The 22,360-nt window shown below is 34.8% G+C and overlaps 1 pseudogene; it reads right to left on the bottom strand.

Moving 5' to 3' along the window:
* Positions 1-18,562: 18,562 nt before the first annotated feature.
* The window catches only part of LOC149554681 (chromatin remodeling protein DDM1-like), a 65,254-nt pseudogene continuing 61,456 nt past the window's right edge, over positions 18,563-22,360 (bottom strand).

Genomic DNA, 22,360 nt, shown 5'->3' on the forward strand with positions numbered 1-22,360 from the left:
CAAAATAAAATGATAATATTTTTAAAATATAATTATAGATATAAAAAATAGACTCATTCCTGGATGCGACACATATTTTTGAGTATTTTTATTCCAAATAAATAATTAAATATGAATTTTTTACTAATTTTTTTTTTTTAAACTCTCATGTCTGACCACCTTAACTTATAGAAAAATCTACCAAATTTAATTTTTATTTTATTTTTCTTATACTAGGTGAAGCATAGAATGTGACACAACTTTTAGATTTAAAAAATTTTATACTGTTTGAAAGTTATAGCTATTTTTCAATCAGTATGTCAATCAACACTTTACAATTATCTTCATTGAAAATTAACTAATGAATACTTATCAAACTTAGAGTTTGACAACAATTATGTTGATACAATCTTGAGTGTTATAAAAAAATCCTTTTCATTTCATTCAATTTTGATGAAAATAACATTGTTAGATGGCTACCCGAAGTCTGAGTGTCAGTGAAACTCTTCTCAAACATGTTTTTGGGTTGACCAAATAGACTAGTAAATATCGAGCCTAATGAGATACCCAAAATCAAATTAGGTATCCAATTTCAAATTAGGTATCCAATTTCAAATTGGATACATGATTTAAAATTAGGTATCTGATCAAGTCTGTGAATTTTCAATTGAAATTTTGGAGGGAAATTTGAGAGGAAAGATATTCCAATTGCAATTTTGGAGGGAGGGAAATTTGAGAGGAAATAAATTTGAAAGGGAAACTTTAGAGTGTTCTAGAGGGAAATTTATTCACGGGGAAGTGTGGACATTGATATTATTATTATTATATAGTAATATGTATGATTATTATTATTAAATATAATATAGTTATAAATATAAAAATAATTATTAAATATATAAAGTAATATTATATGATTATTATTATATATAATAATATATATGGTTATTATTATTATTAAATTTATAATCTAGGAACATATATGATTATTATTGTTATATAATCTAATAATATATTATTATTATATTAAATTATATAATAATATATTATTATAAAATATAATATTGTCATAAAATACATCAAAAGGGGTCAAAAGTTAACCTATGACCCCTTTCGACGCATTTCATGACAACATATGTCCCTGGGGCCCCTAGTGACCCCTTTTGACGCATTCCCAATGGGTGCCTAGGGGTCTTAGGGACATGCATTATCATGAAATGCATCGAGAGGGGTCATAGGTTAATCTATGACTCCTCCTGATGCATTGGAACTAACCAAATGTATCCCTAGGGGTCTTAGGACCCTTAGGGACATAGGTTGTGATGAAATGCATAGAAAGGGATCATAGGTCATCCTATGGCCCCTTTAGACCCATATAAATGATTATAATATGTCCCTAAGGGTCCCAGGACCCCTAGAGACATATGTCGTCATGGAATGTGTCAAAAGGACCTATGACCCCTTTTGACCCATATAAACAATTATAATATGTCCCTAGGGGTCCTAGGACCCCTATAGACATATGTTGTAATAAAATGTGTTGATAGGGGTCATAGGTCATCTTATGTCCCCTTTTGACCCATATAAATGATTCTAATATGTCCCTTAGGGTCTTAGGACCCCTAAAGACATACGTCATCATGGAATGTGTCAAAAGGGGTCATAATTCATCTTATGGCCCCTTTCGACCCATATCAAGGATTAAAATATGTCCTTAGGGGTCTTAGGACCCCTAGAGACATATGTTGTCATGGAATGTGTTGAAAGGGGTCATAGGTCATCCTATGGCCCTTTTTGACTCATATAAATGATTCTAAGATGTCCCTAGTGGTCCTAAGACCCCTAGCGACATATGTCATCATGGAATGTGTAAAAAGGGGTCATAGGTCATCTATGGCCCCTTTCGACCCATATAAATGATTCTAATATGTCCTTAGGGGTCCTAGGGACCTTAGAGACATATGTTGTAATAAAATGTGTCAAAAGGACCTATGACCCTTTTTGACCCATATAAATAATTATAATATCCCTAGGGGTCCTAGAGACATATGTTGTAATAAAATGTGTCGAAAGGTGTAATAGGTCATCCTATGGCCACTTTCAACTCATATAAATGATTTTAATATGTCCCTAGGGGTCCTAGGACCCCTAGAGACATATGTCATCATGAAATGTATCGAAAGGGGTCATAGGTCATCCTATTGCCCCTTTTAATCCATATAAATAATTCTAATATGTCCCTTGGGGTCCTAGGTCCCCTAGTGACATATGTTGTAATACAATATGTCAAAAGGGCCCCTTTCGACCTATATAAAAAATTATAATGTCTTTAGGAGTTCTAGGACCCCTAGAGACATATGTTGTAATAAAATGTGTCGAAAGGGTCATAAGTCATCCTATGGACACTTTCGACCCATATAAATAATTATAATATGTCTCTAGGCATCCTAGGACCCCTAGAGACATATGTCATCATGGAATGTGTCAAAAGGGGTCATAGGTCATCCTATAGCCCCTTTTGATCCATATGAACGATTCTAATATGTCTATAGGGGTCCTAGGACTCCTAGCAACATATGTCATCATGAAATGTGTTGAAAAGGGTCATAGGTCATCCTATGGCCCCTTTTGACCCATATAAATGATTCTAATATGTCCCTAAGGGTCCTAGGGCCCCTAGAGACATATGTTGTAATAAAATGTGTCAAAAGGGGTCATAGGTCATCCTTTGGCCCCATTCAACTCATATAAAATATTATAATATGTCCTTAGGGGTACTAAGACCTTTAGAGACAAAGAATGACCTATGACTCCTTTCAACTCATATAAACTATTGTAATATGTCCCTGGGGTCTTAGGACCTCTATTGTGTCGAAGGGATCATAGGTCATCCTTTGGCCCCATTCGACCCATAAAAATGATTATAATATGTCCTTAGGGGTACTAGGACCCATAGAGACATATGTCATCATGGAATGTGTCAAAAGGGGTCATAGGTCATCCTATGGCCCCTTTCGACCCATATAAATAACTATAATATGTCCCTAGGGGTCCTAGGAACCCTAGAGACATATGTCATCATGGAATGTGTCGAAAGGGTTCATAAGTTATCCTTTGGCCCATTTCAACCCATATAAATGATTATAATATGTCCCTAGGGGTCATAGGACTCGTAGAGATATATGTTGTCATGGAATGTGTCGAAAGGGGTCATAGGTCATTCTATGGCCCCTTTCGACCCATATAAATGATTATAATATGTCCTTAGGGGTCCTAGGACCCCTAAAGACATATGTGATAATGAAATGTGTCAAAAGGGGTAATAGGTCATCCTATGACCCCTTTTGACCCATATAAATGATTATAATATGTTCCTAAGGGTCCTAGGACCCCTAGAGACATACGTTGTAATAAAATGTGTCGAAATTGGTCATAGGTCATCCTATGGCTCCTTTTGACCCATATAAATGATTATAATATGTCTATAGGGGTCCTAAGACCCCTAAAGATATATGTCATCATGGAATGTGTCAAAAGCATATAAATCATTATAATATGTCCCTATGGGTCCTAGGACCCTAGAGACATATGTTGACATGGAATGTGTCAAAAGAGGTCAGAGGTCATCCTATGACCCCTTTCAACCCATATAAACAACTATAATATGTCCCTAGGGGTCCTAGGACTCCTAGAGACATATGTCATCATGGAATGTGTCGAAAGGGGTTATAGGTCATCTTATGACCTCTTTCGACCCATATAAATGATTATAATATGTTCCTAGGGGTTCTAGGACCCCTAGAGATGTATGTTGTAATAAAATGTGTCAAGAGGGATCGTAAGTCATCCAATGGCCCTTTTCAACCCATATAAATGATTATAATATGTCCCTAGGGGTCCTAGGACCCCTAGAGACATATGTCATCATGAAATGTGTTGAAAGGGGTCATAGGTCATCCTATGGCCCCTTTCAACTCATATAAATGATTATAATATCTCCATAGGGGTTCTAGGACCTGTAGAGACATATGTTGTCATGGAATATATCAAAAAAGTCATAAGTCATCTATACAAATTATTCTAATATGTCCCTAGGGGTTCTAGGGCCCCTAGAGACATATGTCATCATGGAATGTGTCAAAAGGGTTCATAGGTCATTCCATGGCCCCTTTCGACACATTAATAATTATAATATGTCCCTAGGGTCCTAGGACCCCTAGAGACATATGTCATCATGGAATGTGTTGAAAGGGGTCATAGGTCATCTTATGGCCCCTTTCAACTCATATAAATTATTATAATATGTTCTTAGGGGTCCTAGGACCCCTAGAGACATATGTCATCATAGAATGTGTCGAAAGGGGTCATAGGTCATCCTATGACCCGTCAAGACATAAGTTGTAATAAAATGTGTTGAAAAGGTTCATCGGTCATCCTATGGCCCTTTTTGACCCATATAAATGATTATAATATGTCTTTAGGGGTCTTAGGACCCCTAGAGACATATGTCATAATGGAATGTGTCGAAAAGTGTCATAGGTCATCCTATGGCTCCTTCCAACCCATATAAACAATTCTAATATGTCCCTAGGGGTCCTAGTGTCCCTAGAGACATATGTCATCATGGAATGTATTGAAAGGGGTCATAGGTCATCCTATGGCCCCTTTCGACCCATATAAATGATTATAATATGTCTGTAGGGGTTCTAGGACCTGTAGAGATGTATGTCTTCATAAAATGTGTCGGAAGGGGTCATAGGTCATCCTATGGCCCATTTCGACCTATATAAATGATTCTAATATGTCCCTAGGGGTCCTAGGGCCCCATAGACATATGTCATCATGGAATGTGTTGAAAGGGGTCATAGGTCATCGTATGACCCCTTTTGACCCATATAAATGATTATAATATGTCCGTAGGGGTCTTAGGACTTGTAAATCATGGAATGTGTTAAAATGGGTCATAGGTCATCCTATAGCCCCTTTTGACCCATGAAAATGATTATAATATGTCTGTAGGGGTCCTAGGACCCCTAGAGACATATGTCATCATGGAATGTGTTGAAAGGGGTTATAAGTCATCCTATGACCCCTTTCGACCCATAATAACAATAACAACAACAATAATATTATATGATGTTATAGTAACAAATAAAAATAATATAGTAAAAATAATAATAATATAATATTATATTATATATTAATAGTTAACATAGGTCATAATAATATTAATAACATATATTATGTTATTATATTTAATAATAATAATATAATATAATAATACATTATAAGCTAATACATAACTCATAACTCATAACTCATATAATAATATTATAAGCTAATACATTATAGTAATTCATTTTTCCCTCTAATATTTTGGTACAATATTGGATATTTGATTTCATATCGAATATTCAATTTGAAATCGGGTATCTGATTTGAAATCAGATACCCAATTTTATTGGCATTATTTTTCCAAAATATTTCCCATTACTGCAGACCCGACAACATCACTTTTTGTGGGCCTTTTTAACGGGTTTTTAGAAAAGTCACATTTTGGGGCCCAAACAATCGAAAAAAGTTTGATAATATATCCCTAGGTGTCTGATATTGTCATCTAAATGTGGAGCAGTAGTCACGCAAAAGCAAGGTATCTAATGAAGACATTGCAACATATAGAGAAAGGGACAAAGTATAACACCAAAGGAAAAGACAAGGTATATTAAATGTGAGTCAAGTTGATGATGAATTGGTCGAAGGTTAAATCATAGAGTTAGATAATGAGTATGTGTAGTTGGAGAATGAAAATGTACCAATTGAAAATGATAATGGCAGGATTGAAAATTTAGAGAATGAAAGTTTGGAGGATGAAATGCTACTAGGTCATAATGTAAATTGCATGATTGACCATGCCAAACATGACAATGCACAGGAACCTTACATATCTCCTAATTATAATCGACATGAAAGTTCTAGAACATCAAAATGGATAATTGAAATTGATGAAATGACTATTACCAATTTTGAAGGGAAAAAATAAAAAAGAACCATTTAGTTATGGGCTTCAAGACTATATAAGATTTTTTTCGGCAACAAGATAGTGGTGAAGCAATGTCAACTTTTTATGCACTTATTAAAGATGCAAAAGATGAGACCTATGCTTTTCAAATTGAAGATTTGTGTGAATAAAAAATTGGAAAGAAATGCCATTATTATGAAGAATCTTTTTAGTGCTCTCAATAGCATTGGAAAAAATAGCATGGAGAAGGATAAGAGAGCTACTTGAAGGGTTATTACAATCTCTTTAGTAAGTCATCATTTGAGAAAGGGTAGATATATGAGACATACTTGTATTGACTTGAACCTAAATTGTACTATTTTGAGAAGAGCACTTAGTCAATGAGAGAAAATTGATGATCCTCTTCAAAATGAAACATGGGCTTTTGGTGGGAGACTTCCACATTTTGATAAGAAGCTATCTAATGATGTGAATAAAGAAATTATACAATTTTGGTATCAACCAATGCTAAAGATGTGTTAAAGTTGAGAATTGGCATCAGAGACCACATGCCACATCCTAAACACTATTTGGAGGTAAGTCAAACTTGTTGTTCAAACAATTTAGAGAGAGCCATCCAAGTCTCCATATATCACAAAGGGCTTTTGCATCTTTGAAGCCATTTTATTGTGTGCCACTTAAAATTTGAAATACATGTTGTTGCAAATATCATGTTGATTTTTCTATGCACCATGAACTATTATGCTCCATCCATTCTACTTTGCATAGTAAAGAAATGTTGGAGAATTGTGCTGCTAGTGGGCTTCTAAAATCATCAAGAGACTTTCTAGATTAATTTTTATGTCGTAGAGTTGATGATTGTTTCTTTTATAGAAATGCTTGCTTAAATGAAAAAGTGTTTAGAATGTGGTGGCTTATCCAAGTTTGACACATATTTCCATGAGGGGTGTGAACAAGATCTTGGAAAGACAATAGTAAAAAAAAAAGTATATGAAACGGTGAAATACACATTGAAGATTGGGGGCAAGGGATCTAGATGTGAATTAGTTGCAAAAAAAATTAGTTTAGCTAGTTTTATTTCAGATTTTAAGGAAAATCTTTTCTAAAAGTATGCAAGACATAGTCATAGGTCTCAGTGGTTGGATAAACAATTCAGAATGTGTAAGGAGACTTTTCCCATTGGCACTATTATATCAGTTGTTGATTTTGCTGAGAACTACACATTGCAACCTCAAAATGAGAAACAATCTTAGTATTATAGAAGATTATTAGAGAGTATCATTTTTATATGAGTGATGATAGATCTCACTCTCACACATTTGTGCAACATTGTTTCAAGAATTATTTTGATTTCTTACAGGAGCATGCAATTGCTATGGATAGACATATCATTTGGTCAGATAACTATACAAGTCAATTCAAGAATGCTTGCATGCTTTATTGGTTGTGTAGGATGCATGTAGAGAGTGGGGTGCCTTATATTTAGAGTTTTTTTGAGTCTAACCATGGGAAAGGGGAATATGATGGAGCAGGGGCATGTGTGAAGAGAGCTTTAGTTAAAGAGCAATTGAAGATTTCAGCAACAGAGCTTCTCGATGCATGGAGCATTGTTGATTGGTGTAGTTTAGCATTATCATAGGGGGGGTTCTTGATTCAGTGGTATGCAGGGTCTTTTCATTGGTTGAGGAAGGGTCCATAGGTGATAGATTAGATTGTGCTACAGTGAGAGACTCATCAAAAATGCATTCGTTCCAGAGCTTTGATTCTAGTACATGGACCATTTGGACACAACAACTATCTTTCTTTTATCCTAGTTGTTTTCAGTGTGATTGGGATCACTGTGAGTCAAGTGAGTGGGTGGACACATGGGCTCTACATTATCTTACTCCATTATCTATCATACCCTCTATCGGAAATGATGACATGGAAAGTTAACTTGAGCATAACCATCTATCAGATCTTCTTCAACTAGGACATGTCTTTGCATTGGTTGCACCATAGGGGAATGATGAGAAATCTAATTTTTGGTTAGCAGATTGTGTAAGAGGTAAACAAAAGCTTGCACAACTGATCACAGATGATGATGGATTCACATATCTTACTGGTTCAATGGTTTTCGCTGGAACATGATTGTGGACATACATGCTTAGAAGGAATGGAATTCCTGCATTTGAAGACTATCAGAAGCACAAAATAATTCCCATATATTCGCATCTTATTATTGCAACAAATGTAAAGTTGTTGAAGCATCAAGGAAGACCAAAAGCAAAAGAACTTTTTACTATTACTAATGTTGATTATGAAGCCCTATTGGAGACCCTAAAATAGAGAGAGGACCCTACTAAATACTCGACTAGGTATATTTACTTCTTATGCTATTTTTTTCATAATGATTTAATGAACCAATGATTATCTTGTTTAATACAATAATATTTTTTATGATATTGGAATGTAGGTACATCATGAAGAGTTGGGGGGGCAAGGTGCTGGGGAGAATTCCTAAGATTTATGATGTATTATGATGTAAAATGTGAAGTTTTTATATATATGGTTTTTGTAATAATGAAAAAGATAGGTTAAATTAATTACATATCCTAATTTTTATTTTGGTAGGTTCTTTGTAAGGAATTATAAGAGGAAGATATTGAACAAGTTCTTGCAAATCATATTTGCATGTGATACAAGGCTATAAGGACAATTTTGAGAGCATTTATAGCTATATGAGTATTGAAGCAAGGAGACAATGAAAGATAATTTCTTGTGGATATCTTATTACAATTTTGGCTTTTTTCTTGTTTGACATAGAGTACTTGAAAATATGGATGAACAATTAGAATACTTGATTCCTTAAAAAACAATTTGGGGAAGGTGTCAATAAGTTTGAATACTCATTCACAATGAAGCATTGAAACAAGAAGTGATTTTACAATGCTAATATTGTGTAAGCCTTTTACTATAAGTCTTATCAATGCATTTCATTTATTTTTATGGTGTGAGGTTTCCATTGTATATTTTACTCATTATTTTATTCTAATAATGTGATCTTGTATATTGTGAAAGTTAAACCCTTGTTTTTTTTCCTCTTTACCTATCTTTGAAAAGTTCTTGCATACATGTGTTCTTTAGGGTTTCATGAATTTATATTGCTCAAATTATACAATGGAAAAAAACAAAGTAATGGACATAAGACCCCATGGTGCAACTATAAGCCTTGGGCATCAATTGGTCCAATAAAGTGGATTTTTAGTTATTTCTACATTTTCTAGGCAGTCTAGGTGTTTAGAACACTAGTAGGGTCCCTAGGAGTTTGTGGAATCCATTTACAAGAAAATTTTCAATAAAAGTTGTCTTAGCGCAAAAATTGCAAAAAGTTGCTTAGCAATTTTTGCAATTTTCTTGACAACTTTTCAAAATGTAACTCATAACAGCTACAACTATCCATAGGTTGGTTTAATCAGTTGCAAATAGAATATAAAGGCTCTGAATATTTGAAGAAGGAGATAGATTTAAAAAACACATTGTACTTACTCTCAAATTAATAAAAACTTGTTGTTTCCAGTGCATTTTTTCAGATTTCTCACGTGCAGTACAAAACCAAATGGTTGAAGGGTGAACTTTTAGGATTGATAAGTTGTCACTATTCATTTAGAAGATCTTGGTTTTGGTTTGAAGTCCCTATCAATCCTTTTGCAAAAGATATCCTATTTTCTTGGTTGTTGGTCTGATTTCCCAGCATATATACTTGGAAAAGGGTACTTGAATCAACATTTGATTTCCCAGGTCCTTTGGTAAGTTTTGGAGATATTGGTCAAAATCTATTTTAGGAGACCTAATAGGCTCCTAGGTATAATTGAGAAAATTGAGTTGTGGGTTGTTGGGAGTGCAACCAATGGCTAGTTCACCTTGTGTGTGTTGAGACCAAGTTGTTCCAAGCCCTTGCTGGTGGTGGAAAGGCCTAGAATAGAAAAATCCTCATTTTTCCCATTTTGAGGGAGGTTTTCATATTTTCATTGAATTGGGTACATGTGGTTTTGGGTCTTACTTGTGGAAGGTAAGTCTAGAAACCTTTTTCAGTGTTTGTTAGGAGGAGAATCCATTTAAGGAAGTAGACCAAGTCTTTTGTTAAAATCCTTGTGAAAACCTTGAAGGTTGTGTAGGAGTTGGCTTGATCCTTGCTTCCATTGTGCTATCTCTACATCATCCATGGTCAAGGAGTCCCCTCCTTTTGTTAAGGTAGATCAAAGCTCATAACAACTATCAACCTACTGAATGCTCTTAAGAAATGGATCCAGCTTGCATTCATGCTTAGAATCATTAGGAAAAATGAATATACTCTAAATTTTCAGTAGCAAGGTTCTCACAATTTTTTTTACAATACTATAAAACTAATCTTCTAAGCTTTGGTTAGCTACCATCTCATTCATATTTTTTATTGTGATTATATGGTTTGAATCACATCTTCCTCATTCTGCTCAACAAAAGAAGGTAATGGCATTTTAAAATCAAGATAGTTGGTCCAAGAAGGCCTCCATGTCAGTTTGATAATTTGACCATGTAGGGACTCATATAGGGGTTTTTCTATTTCTTTTGCAAGGCTATGACCCCTAAAACTTGGAATCTCAAAAATAGGAGGTATACCTGGATATTATAGAGGATCAACATGCCTAGAGCTTGGAAATTCATTTTTGAGGGCCTCCACCTTAATGGGTTGGTTCATTGACTAGGAACACAAGGTGGTTGGGTCTTTACCTCTTGAAATTGAGAAAACTGCAATCTCATCTACTCTTCTTTTATAGTTATCTCTCTTGCAAGATATTCATCATACTTCCTTTTTTGCCAATCCATTTTTTGTTGATCTTGGTAAGCACACTCATCATTATGCATGTAATACCCTTAGGCCCACCCTTCCAACTAAGAAAAAAACTAGTTCTTAGTCCAATAACATTAATGAAATACAAGGTTGTTGATCATTCACATACATAGTACATCTAATAAAAAGAATTTTCAAGAATGCATGACATGTTTCCAAATGCATATCCATAAAAATGTACAAAAATGAAACTCTACAATATTAAAGGATGCTAGTCCCTCTGCACACACCCTTTAGCATCTCTAGAAGAGCTAGTGATTTTCGTGTGGATTCAATATCACCTAAACATGTTGAGCCCTTAGGCCCACCCATTTGAATTAGTAGGAAAATTGATTGGTTATCCAACAATGCTCATGCTAAGAATGCTTGTTAATCAATCACATACCAACCACATGTCATAAAAATAATAATAATCAAGTAACACATACATGAGGTATGCACAATCACTAACCATTCCATGCACTTTTTTATCACATCAATTCATGGAACACTAGTGCAGAGCACCTAATATTTTTTCTTTTCTTGATGTAATAAAGTCTAGGGATAGATCTTATGATCTCCCTATGACCATCCACATTTGTAATGGACACAAGCCCAACTATAAGCCTTGAGCATCAGTTGGTCCAATAAAGTGGATTTTTGGTAAATTTCATGTTTTCTAGGCAAGTCTAGGTGTTTAGAACATTAGCAGGGCCCCAAGGAGTTTGTAGAGTCCATTTGCAAGAAAATTTGTAATAAATGTTTTTGATAAGAAAAACAGGTTTTAAGGGATCTTGAAACCCATAAGTTTTACATAAACAAGGCTGATAATAAGCCAAAGAAGCCCAGCCAAAATAAAGGTCCAACAGCTAAAAAAAGACCCGAAGGCCCAGCCCAAAACAAAGGCCCACAGAAAGGCCATAAAAAAAACAAACTAAAACAGACTACAGAAAGCCTATCAAAAAGCCAAAAGCCAAGAAGACAAAAAGACAAAAGACAAGAAAACTAGTCTTTAGTTATCTTCTCCATTTCCTGCATAGTCGTAGCTACCTTGATTATCTTTTGCTGCTCCTTTGCCATTTGATCCTGGACCTTCTCAATGCCCTGATCCATACTGGTGAGAGTACTGATTGTGGCTTTGTCATCATCCAACCTAGTGTTATCCCTATTTTATCCTCCCTCCTCCACCAGCAAGCCCCTGTCCTTAAGTTTACCAGCAAGGGATTGGATGTTGTCATTCATCAAACTCAGGAGAGAAATCATCTGATTTGCCAAGTTGTGGTTGTAGTTTTCAAGATTTCTTAATCTCCTTTCATTTAAGCTTTCTCTATTTTCCTAGTCTTCCTGGCTATCATTACCTGTCTTATGCTTAATACTTTCCATTTGGGATACCCTTTCTCTAACTTCCTCTAGCTCATGGAAGAGCCATTTGATTGATCTAAAGTTATCAATCATACTACTGTGGGCATTATTTAGAAGGTTCATTCTAGTCTCCCTTGCATTTTTTGAGATGGCCAGGATTGTTGGGTCTATGAGCTCACTGAGCCTAGGCTACTCCAGGTTGTCCACTAGGATCTAAGGGTTCATAGCTTCCCTAAAAATCCCCATAGTAGCAGTCCTCGTATTGAAATTTTTCCAAGCCTTTATCCTATTTTTGGCTTGCACTTCCCCCTCGTTCTCACCAGTGATGACATTCGCTTTTTCCTCTGAAGGAGGCTGAGACTGGACAGGGGAGAGGGGAAGAGGAATAGCATCTGTCCTCTGATTTCTAGTCTCCTCAACTCTCACAACCTCCCTTTTCCATTTTTTCCCAAGTTTCTCCTCTTCCACCTCCTCCTCCGACACTTTGTCAGAATCTTCCGTATCCATTTCCTCCTCCTCCTCAGCATAACCCTCTTTTGCATGAGCTTGGCCATGATCCCTAGGGCTTTTCCTGTTGGGAGTTGTAGCAGTGGAAAATTTGTAATAAATGTTGTCTTAGCACAAAAATTGCAAAAAGTTGCTTAGAAACTTTTGCAATTTTCTTGATAGCTTTTCAAAATGTAACTCCTAACAGCTAGAACTATCTATAGGTTGTTTAAATAAGTTTTAAATAGCCTATATAGGCTCTGATCATTCGAAGTAGAAGATAGATTGAAGAAACACATTGTACTTGCTCTCAAATCAATAAATAACTTGTTGTTTCCAGTACATTTTTTTAATTTTCCACGTGTAGTATGAAACCAAATGGTTGAAGGGTGAACTTTTTACATTGATAAGTTGGTACTATTTAGTTATAAGATTTTGGTTTTGGTTTGAAGTCCCTATCAATCATTTTGCAAAAGTTATTCAATTTTCTTGGTTTCTGGTTTGAGAAACCCTTAAAATTAGAGTTTGGTCACAAAAATGACCCTAGCTTGATTCTCCATCAATGGATTTGCTTCCATTTTGGCATGGATAAAGTTAGGGATGTACTTTATCAAAATTTGGAAGAGTTGTGTTGGTGATTTTTGAGAGCGAGCCCTAGGTCAAATACTTCTATGTATTTGACCCTATTTTAGAGGAATTTGAATGGATAGAATGAAGGAAAGAGTTTGAGGACTTGGTGTCAAAAAAAAGTGCCCTTATTTGAGTTTTAAGAATAGCTTGGTAGAGGAGATTTGATTTCATGCACCCATTCTTGACCATTTTCCTTGAATACCAAGCCTAAAGTGGCTAATTAGGTCTATGTACTTGGTGCTGGTTGGGATATGCTGGAGTGGAGATGGTCTCTGAAACTTTGGATTTTGTTAGTACTTAGAAAAGGGTACTTGAATCAGAATTTGATTTCCTAGGTCCTTTCGTAAGTTTTAGAGTTATTGGTCAAAATCTATTTTAGGAGACCTAATAGGCTACTAGGTCTAATTGAGAAAATTGAGTTGTGGGTTGTTGGGAGTACAACTAGTGACTGGATTACCTTATTTGTGTAAAAACTAAGTTATTCCAAGCCCTTTCTGGTGGAGGAAAAGCCTAGAACAAAAAAATCCTTATTTTGCCCATTTTTGGGGAATTTCGTCCTATTTGCATAAGTTGGTTCATTGTTGCTTGTGTCTTGCTTAGGGTGGTGAGACTTGAAATTTTATCCAGTGGTTCCTAGGAGGAATATGCATTTGTGAGAATAGAACATACCCTTGGCTTAACCCTTGGAGTATTTTTTAAATTTGTGTGGGAGAGGGGCTTGTTTGTTGACTTCCATTGTGCTATCTCTACATCAAACACCAAGCAAGTATACATGAGATTTGTAATAACACCATTGGTGAACATACTTATTCATTAATATTGTAGTGCCACCCAAACCTTTATTCTTGTGAGGGTAATGTAGCCATGGACTCTAGCTTGGATGTAGAAAGAGATAATCATAACTATTATACCAATGTATTAGTGTTAATGTATAGCCATTTTATAATTGTGAATGAAATAACACCTAGCTACATTAATGGATTCCATTTAATTGGTAGGGATGGGCTAGCATACCCAAAAATATATATAATAATTGAGGTGGTTGTTAAATGTGGAGTTAATCGAATGAGAAACTAATTTCCTTGTCCATAATTATCATTGATGTTTTGGGCAACAATTGATATATTGTTTATTTTGGGCTATCATTTACCAAGTGGGAATAATTGAAGCCTTTGCTTCCTATGTTGTGGTTGTGAACTGGTTGCATCATTTGATGTATGATGCGTGCAGTGGTCTCAAGTTGGCATGTGAGTTCATTTAAGCATTGGTTCCTCATGTGTTGATTTGTTGATATGCTTTGTTTCCTAGTTTTCATTTTTCTATTTGGGGGTCTTGAATTTATGTGATTTGTCATCTTGTGTATGCATTTGGTACATGTCATGACAATCTATATGCACTTGTCTCTTGTAATGCCTCAATGGTTCTTTACTAAATGTGAATTTGTAAATGTGCTTTGTTAATGTTCTTATTAAAATTATTGTCATTGTGATGTATGTGAATGGTGTATGATGTTGACATTTTGTATTCCTTCTAACTGAAAACTTAATCATTTGTTGATAAATTGCATGCCAAGCACAACATAAGAAATGTAACACATATTTCCAAAAACACATCCATAAAAGTGCATAAAAATAACATTCTATGACATTAAAGGATCACCAAGTGTAACTTTGAAACTGTTGATCTTCGTATCGAACCTTTAACACCATAAGCTTCAGGTGGGTGGGTGAACCCTATTGACACCCTAGTTCTAGCCATAGAGACCATCCATCGTCTATGGCCACTATGAACCGAGGAGTCTCCAAGGTGCTCTAAGTGCATTTTGAGGTCGATCTTTTGAGGGTCGTAACTCAGAGCTCGTGAGGGCTATCAATGAAATGTCAAATTCTACAGGACGATGATGCTAAGGCCTAAAATAAAATATCTAATTTTTGAGAGATCGTGTTCCATTTGGGTTTGGCACAACAATCTTGATCGATGCCAAAACTTGCAGTGTGCCTCAATTCATAGTATCACCACAACATAACTTTGAAACCATTAATCTTGGCATCAAATCATCAGTGTCATTAGCTCCAAATGGGTAGGTGAACCCTAGTGACACCCTTTTTCTAGCCACAGAGACCATCCATTGTCTGCAACCACTTCATAACAAGGAGTCTCCAAGGTGCTTCGAGTGCGTTTCAAGGTTGATCTTTTGAAGGTTGTAACTCAGAGCTTATGAGGGCTATCAATGAATTGTAGAATGCTAAAAGATGTTGATGCCAAGGCCTAAAATAACTTATCTCATTTTTGAGAGATCACCTTCTATTCGGATTCGACCCATCGATCTTGCTCGATGCTAAAACTCGTAGTGTGCCTCAGTTCATAGGTGCACCACAATGTAACTTTGAAACCACTAATCTTGGCATCAAATCATCAATACCATTAGCTTTGGATGGGTGGGTGAACCCTAGTGACACCCTTGTTTTGACCATAGAGACCCTCTATTGTCTACAGCTACTCTATACCGAGGAGTCTCCAAGGTGTTGTAAGTGCATTTCAAGGTCGATCTTTCGAGGGCTGTAACTCGGAGCTTGTGAGGACTATCAATGAGCTGTCAAATACTACAGGATGGTGATGCCAAGGTCTAAAATAAAAAATCTCATTTTTTAGAGATCACCTTCTTTTTGGATTCGGTACATCGATCTCGCTTGATGCCAAAACTCGTAGTGTACCTCAATTCATAGGTGCACCACAGCGTAACTTTGAAACCACTGATCTTAAAAATGAATCATCAATGCCATTAGCTCTGAATGGGTGGGTGAACCCTAGTGACACCCTTTTTCTAGCCACAAAGACCCTCCATCATCCACAGCCACCCCATACCAAGGAGTCTCCAAGGTGCTCTAACTACATTTCAAGGTCAGTCTTTCGAGTGTTGTAACTTGAAGCTCGTGAGGATTATCAATGAACTGTCAAATGCTACAAGATGATGATCCCAAGGCCTAAAATAATTTATCTCATTTTCAAGATATCACATTCTATTTTTATTTGGCACAACGATCTCGCTTGATGCTAAAACTTGCAGTGTGTCTCAGTTCATAGGTGCACCATAGTGTAACTTTGAAATCGTTGATCTTGGCATCAAATCGTCAACACAATTAGCTCTGTATGGGTGGGTGAACCATAGTGACACCCTTTCTCCTATTTTAGAGACCCTCCATTTTTTGCAACCACCCTATACTAAGGAGTCTCCAAGGTGCTCTAAGTGTGTTTCGAGGTTGATATTTCAAGGGTCATAACTCAGAGCTCGTGAGGGCTATCGATGAACCGTCGAATCATATAGGATGATGATGAAAAGGCCTAAAATAACCTATCACATTTTCAAGAGATCACATTCTATTTGGATTCAGCACAATGATCTCACTCAATGCCAAAAATAGTGTGCCTTAGTTCATAGGTGCACCACAATGTAACTTTGAAACAATTGATCTTGACATCGAATCTTTAGGGCCATTAGCTCTAGATGGGATGGTGAACCCTAGTGACACCCTTATTCTAGCCATGGAGACCATCCATCATCCATGGCCACCCCGTATTGAGGAGACTCCAAGGTGCTTTAAGTGTGTTTTGAGGTTGATCTTCTAAGGGTCATAACTCGGAGCTTGTGAGGGCTATCAATGAACCATCAAATGCTATAGGAAAATGAGTTGTAACTTTTTCTTGCAAAGTGAAAATGAGTGAAAAGAGTCAGTTAGGGGTTTGAGCATGACCAAACAAGGTTGGAAACACCTATATAAGATGTGAAATGATAACATGCATTAATGAAGCCATTTTTTCTAAGTGGATCAGTATGGGTAATCTGATCAAAGTGAGAAATGTATAGATGTTATTCATATGGATATGGCATTGGGGAACCAAGTTATAAAGGTTTGATCCAATCAAGTATCTTAAGTTGGGATATTTTGAGGTCATGTTAAAATTCAAAAGTTGTGTTATGAGGATAGTAACAAAGTGAAGTGTTAGTTATCAAAGATTACGATTCTAGGAATGAGTTTGTGGTTGAGAATAGAATCTATGGTTAAGGAGTGGAGTCCTTAAGTGTTTTGAGATTAGATTTGAAGCCAAGAGTTAGTTTCAAGGTTGAAGGTGCAGTTTAAAATCAAATTTGGGGTTATGTGAACCTAGTGTAGGAGGTTAACAAGTGTTTTTATGTCATGATAGCACTTCAAATTAAACATTGCATCCAAATTTGATAATAAAAGTTGTTAAAATATTATTCAAAAATTATTGCATTTGAATCAAATATAACAAACATAATTAAAATTAATGATATTCCATAAACATGAACAACACACATGATCCACGATAAATTGAACAATACTAGATACTAAATTAATATGTATATCATTGTGCACATAAATGAAAAAAATATATATCAGTATACATGTATCCATAGAAAAATTACACAAACATATATCAAAGATCATATATCCATAGACAAAGTACACAAATATATGTCAAAATACATAGATCTATCTACAAAATGTGGCTGATCATGCCATCAGAATGTGTATAATATCAATCTTTATGTAAACAATGTGGCATATGCCATCTCAAAATATCTCATGATGCATCCTAAAAAAACTATACTATCCTAGGGTACTGTTGGATGATCAAAATGTAGCCTCTTTGCTATACTAGATGGATTAGATGCCTCCTACATAAACAGAAAAGGAAAACCCAAAGTTAGACTGCTAAATTTATATGATTCTTTGTATGTAACATTGAATTACTCAAATGCATAATTATATTTTTTTAATGAAGATTTATGCTATTAAAATTTTATAATAAATACCTCTCTTGTTGACCTCCTGTGCTGGTCAGGAGTCCTCTTGTATGCCTTGGCAATGTTTATACCTCGCTGATTGTGGCCTATGTATGTTCAAATATGTCTGTAAGATGAATCTACAACTTAAACTATAACATTTTAATTCATAGCATGCTAAATTTATAACATATTTAATTGTGAATTCAAACTACAACTTACTAGTGTAAGCTCCTCCTTAGGATATAGTAGCTACATCATCAAATCTATAGAACTCTCCCGTCAAAACTTGTGTGTACTAGGAGTCTCCTATGAGATGCAAAATAGTAGTTGTTAATATAATGGAAATCAGTTCTGAATTTATTTATGAAGATAAGGAAAATAAAAAATAAATAATACTTATGGGGCTCTTAGTGCAACTGGATATGCCTGATTATCTATGATGCAAAATTTGTATGGGCTCATTGCCAATAGCCACGCCCTATATACAATAAAGAATGTAATTAAATTTCATTACCACAAACATTTTACAAGAATGCATCAATATTTAATCAAATAGAAAGCACCTAATTACCTTTCCTTTGTCAATGAGTGTTGGCTCATCCCTTGTAATTTGTCCCCCAGGGATAGGTGGTACCTACAAGATAAAAGAAAGATTAGCAACCATATATGCTATAATATCAAATAGAAAAAAAATGAGAACACACCATAATGTGTCGTAGATGTCTTAATGCCAAATAAAATGGCTAAGAGTGTGGCATCATCAACCTATCTCAGCTCCTCCTCAATCATCAACTAAACATGAATGAAGATCACATACATGTATAAGTCAGTATGGCTTAAAAATTAAAATTACTCTATTATTAAAATTAACTTTAAATTACATATGTCATAAAAAAAAAATGTATACATGTATCGACATAGAAGGAGTCCATGCCTCTGCATTCCCCTCCTCTCTCGCATCAAAGTCTGTAGCCTCTACACATGTGTTTGGTGTATCCTTGTCTAATACAAAATGATACTCAAGAAGATCACCTTTGGGACCCAGGCAAATATTCTTGCACATAATGCAAGTGTGAGGCACAAAACGTGTGATGAGCTAGTCAATGATGAACAGGCACCAACATCATCAACACGGGGAGGCAAGACTAACCTAGTCTGAGATATCAACAGGCTACTTAGTTTATGAATGGCTCTAATGGTCTGAGAGCTAGCCTCTGCCATAATATCAGGATGCTACACTCGAGGAGGGGGGGAGACATCAATAGGGGGGACAAAAGTGCCAACTTTCTTCTACTAGGAAGAGGGTCTATCCTAAGGAGCTCCTAGTCCTACACCCATTTTGGGCTTCATGCTCCAATAGTTCACTTTGAGTTTCAACAAAAATTCTACATATAATTTTCTAAGGAAATAAAATTGCACCTCTAAATTTCTATGTGGAGGTATATCAAAAACCATCCACCAACAATCCCAAAAGTTTTCATGTATGGCATCATTTTTGCACCATTTAATTGATAGTTTGGGTTTTTTGTAGTCAACCAGTATACTAGTTTTTGGGTTCACAAAAAGGCCAACCAAATCATCTTTGGTTATATTGAGGGCCACAACCTCATCATAGTCCAAGCCATCATCAAATATCTCATGCATTTCATCATGCTAATGAAGAGCAGCATTTTGTTGGTTGTTAAGGGTTTCAATGTTATCCACTATGGCATTTAACGTGGATAATATAGGAGCCAATGTAGGTACATTATTATATGTTCTTCACAAAGCCCTCAATTGGGTGAGACTTTCAATTATTAAATCCTCGATTCGAGGAGGGTTTTGAGGGGGTAAATGATCATTTGGTGGATAGTTTTGTGGGGGCACTAGATCATTTGGTGGGGGGTTATGAGGAATAGTATTCCTTGCCTCATGGTCATCATTTTGATCAGCCATTCCTATTAATTTGTAAAACAAAATTTATATTAAAAAAACCTAAATTTTAACAATTTCTATCAAAAAAACCCTAAATTCTAACAAATTCAACTAAAACTAACAAATTTATGATAAAATTTATTAAATTTATATTAAAATTGATTAAAAAAATAAAAAGAACCTACCTTATATCATGTATCTGATATAAAATCTGATATCTAAGCCACTGAGCACAAAATAAACCTGTGAAAACAACCCATGGGTTATCTTTTTTATTATTATTAACACTGCTGGCAAATATCAGGTATCCAATATTATATCGAATATCCGATATAATATCAGATATTTGATACCAGCTGTTATTAAAAAAAAAAAGACAATCCACAGGTTGTTCACAAAATAAGACTATGAAAACAACCCATGGGTTGTCTTTTGTGTTTTTTTAATAACATTGAGAAATATCGGGTATCTGATATTATATCAGATATTCGATAATATTGGGTATCCGATATCAAATTGAATACCTGATAAGGGTTGGGCCTTACTTTCTAGGTTTAGTACCTGGATAGGTGAAAAAAAGTCAAAGTGGATTTTGAAACACTTTTAGGCGTTTTCAAACTCTATTTTTTCACATTGCCACTTTTTGGCACACCATGATCTTGCATATACCCTAGAGTTTATAGTGTTTTAATTATATATAGTATATTGTAAGTAAAAAATTCTACAAGCTCATATTTTAACACTTGAGAAGATGTCAAGTTTGAGAAAGGAAAAAAAATTAAATCATATAAAAAGTCAAAAATCACATGACGTTCTAGAGGAGAGAGTCCTCTTCAAGAATGTGTAATTTTTCTTTTGGTTAGAAAAGATTTGTTTTCAAAAATGTGGTGGGAGATGAAAACTATCGATTTTAGACAAGTTAATTTTGAATTGTTATAAAAGATAAAATATAGATCTAAAGCCAATTATTATTATGTTATCTATAACATAATCTAAGATTGAAGGGAAATAACTTAATTTCCACATTATTTTGTTGGTGGGAACTAGACCCCTAATTTTCAGCATTTTTTAGCAAGTAAAAAATTATCTTTAAAAATTCAAAAAAATATCAATTCTTGTTCCAAATAATTTTTAAAAATTATAATCCTAAAATTCATCCTTTTCTACACATTTCATTAATATACTTCATTATCAAATTCTAAATAATACTACCATTTTTATGTCATTGTAGATAAACAATTATACTTTTGTTAGCTTTTTCTTTGTTAGTCATGCTTGGTTCTTCATGATGTCTCTTAGCATGATATATTGTTAGCTTAAACTATTTTATCTCTATATTTCTTGTCTCATATGTTGGGCTTGAATTGCTCAACAACAAATGAAATGTTTAGCGATTACTGATGTGCTTGACAACAACTACTATTTTGCACCAACTAAACTTGTATACTTCTACACTATGTAGCTTGACCTTCATTATGGTTTGGCTGTAGTTGTCATGTCCCCTAATTATGGCAATATAGGTGAATGAAATAAAATAGTTTAATTATTTTAAATGAATAAATATAATTATAAAAATATATTTAATAATATAATATATTATTTGCATATCACAAGCCTGATAATATGCTTTAACAAACTTAATATGATAATAAGCATATTAAGTTAGTAGGTTAGGCTTTTTTTGATTTACATATGGTTCCTACTACTTCAGTTTCCAGGGGTATGAATGTAGCTTCAGTGCTGCCAATTGAATAGAATTTTTGGGAATTAATTGATCAAGTTTACTTGGATTTGGACTGGAGTCAATCTTCCTCAGAGTTTTGTACTGGCTTGGGCCCTCTTCCTGGTGAGCTAGGGTCACTTGAAGGTGGTTTTGGATCTGATTGGATAGATTTGTAAGATTTGTGTTTCTTGCTTGGTCATTGTCATGAAGATAGTGCTTAGACACTGCCAAAACGCCATGACAATTTTTGTTTTGTGATGAGGTGGTAGTTGAAATACCTCTTGTAATTATTTGTTTAAACTATCTATACTTTTGTATATATTAGGGACAATGCTAGGTTTTCTTCTCTAATTCTTTCCTAGTTGACCTCGTTGAATTAGAATTTATAAAATAATAAAATAATATAGTGGCTTGCCACTTTTGCCTATATATATATTATTGATATATTGTTAAAATAATATATGTTATAATATAATTATTAATATAATTTATATCTTATTATATTAATTAATATAACTATTATTAATATTATTATGAAAGGATGTGACTCTTTGAAATACACATATTTATATAGAATATTAAACAATAAAA

This window comes from Cupressus sempervirens, chromosome 5 (assembly GCF_028749045.1).
Source record: "Cupressus sempervirens isolate cs-2001-9-10 chromosome 5, ASM2874904v1, whole genome shotgun sequence".
NCBI lineage: Eukaryota > Viridiplantae > Streptophyta > Pinopsida > Cupressales > Cupressaceae > Cupressus > Cupressus sempervirens.